The sequence below is a fragment of the Priapulus caudatus genome, unplaced genomic scaffold (assembly GCF_000485595.1).
Source record: "Priapulus caudatus unplaced genomic scaffold, Priapulus_caudatus-5.0.1 Scaffold2622, whole genome shotgun sequence".
In the NCBI taxonomy this organism is placed as follows: domain Eukaryota; kingdom Metazoa; phylum Priapulida; class Priapulimorpha; order Priapulimorphida; family Priapulidae; genus Priapulus; species Priapulus caudatus.
In genome coordinates, this window is record NW_014579683.1 from 2,617 (window position 1) to 4,911 (window position 2,295).

Sequence of the window (2,295 nt, forward strand, 5' to 3'; positions counted from 1 at the left end):
CACTACAGACGTGTTGCTATGGCTCGTTGTTGCACTACAGACGCGTTGCTATGGCGCGTTGTTGCACTACAAACGCGTTGCTATGGCTCGTTGTTACACTACAAACGTGTTGTTATGACTCGTTGTTACACTACAGACGCGTTGCTATAGCTCGTTGTTGCACTACAGACGTGTTGCTATGGCTCGTTGTTACACTACAGACGCGTTGCTATGGCTCATTGTTACACTACAGACGTGTTGCTATGGCTTGTTGTTGCACTACAGACGCGTTGCTATGGCTCATTGTTACACTACAGACGTGTTGCTATGGCTTGTTGTTGCACTACAGACGCGTTGTTATGACTCGTTGTTACACTACAGACGTGTTGCTATGGCTCGTTGTTACACTACAGACGTGNTGCACTACAGACGTGTTGCTATGGCTCGTTGTTACACTACAGACGCGTTGCTATGGCCTCGTTGTTGCACTATAGACGCGTTGCTATGGCTCATTGTTACACTACAGACGTGTTGCTATGGCTCGTTGTTGCACTATAGACGCGTTGCTCTGGCTCATTGTTACACTACAGACGTGTTGCTATGGCTCGTTGTTGCACTACAGACGCTTCGGATTCGCATGGCTGTTGTTGCACTACAGATCGCGTTGTGGCACTGGGCTCGTTGTTACACTATAGACGCGTTGCTATGGCGCGTTGTTACACTATAGACGTGTTGCTATGGCTCGTTGTTGCACTACAGACGCGTTGCTATGGCTCGTTGTTGCACTACAGACGTGTTGCTATGGCTCGTTGTTACACTATAGACGCGTTGCTATGGCTCGTTGTTACACTACATACGCGTTGCCATGGTTAGGCGGCATTCGACAGACATGCGGCTGAGCGTTTTCATGCTATCTACCATTCACCGGCGGCTTCAACCGCCGTCACCGCCGCCGCCGTCACAGCCGCCGCCGCCGCCGCAGCAGCAGCAGCGGCCGCAGTGACGAAGCGACGGTCGGACGGTCGGGTTTATAATAGAGACTTTATCAACAACAAGCATTCTATACACACTCACGCACGCACGCACGCACGCACGCACGCACGCACGCACGCACTCACACACGCATGCACGCACGCACGCACTCTCTCTCTCACACACACACACACACACACACACATGTCCATTATGTACGTATAAATTTAAATAAATTATTAATAAATATGAATAAACATATAATAAATTTGTGCATACGAGCAATCGTGCGCATGCGCGTGCGCGTACAATAAAATAAGGCGTTATGTATTTATTCTTGTGTTATTTAGATCCTTAGACGCGTACTCTGTCATTACTCTGTCATTACTCCCTTCTCAAATCAGACTATCCTGCCCGTCATATATTCCTACAGAAATATTTCTGCTTACACCAGACTTTCCTGCCATTCATATATTCCTTCATTATACACACGAATATTTCTACTAATGCCCGACTAGCCTGTCTTTCAGATATTATCTACTACCACCAGGCTTCACTACCATTCATGTATTCCCCATTATTTATTGAAATATTCCTACTAACATCAGACTAGTCTACTATTTATATATATTCCCCATTATTTAGATGAATATTTCTACAATCAACCGACTATCGTGCTATCCATATATTCTTCATTATTTATTGCAATATTTATGCCTACATCACACTTTCCTGTCATTCATATATTCCTCATTATTTACATGAATATTCCTGCTTACACCTTACTATTCTGTCATTCATATATTCTTCATTATTTACATGAATATTTCTGCTTACACCTTACTATTCTGTCATTCATACATTCTTCATTATTTACATGAATAATCTCGCTAGCATCCGACTTCTGTGCTCCGTCAATATATTCCATCTCCTTTAATAGAATTCACACATACTGTCGTCTTAGAATGTTCTTAGCGAAAATTAATCTTCTTAAACGAATCATTTGTTTCCTTCATGTATTCTCTCCTTCGTTTACATAAGCGTCATTATTGACACGTGCTGTTATTGTTGACTGACTATCAATGACACCGCCGGAGAACTAGCGAGCGTGCGCGTGTACGTGCGTGCGTGCGTGTGTGCGTGCGCGTGTACGTGCGCGCGTGCGTGCGTGCGTGTGCGTGTGTGCGTGAGTGCGTGTGTGCGTGCGTGTGTACGTGCGTGTGCGTGTGTGCGTGACTGTGTGCGTGCGTGTGAGCGTGCGTGTGTGCGTGCGTGTGTACGTGCGTGTGCGTGTGTGCGTGCGTGTGTGCGTGCTATGCTCTCTCGCGGGCTCCAGCAGCAGCG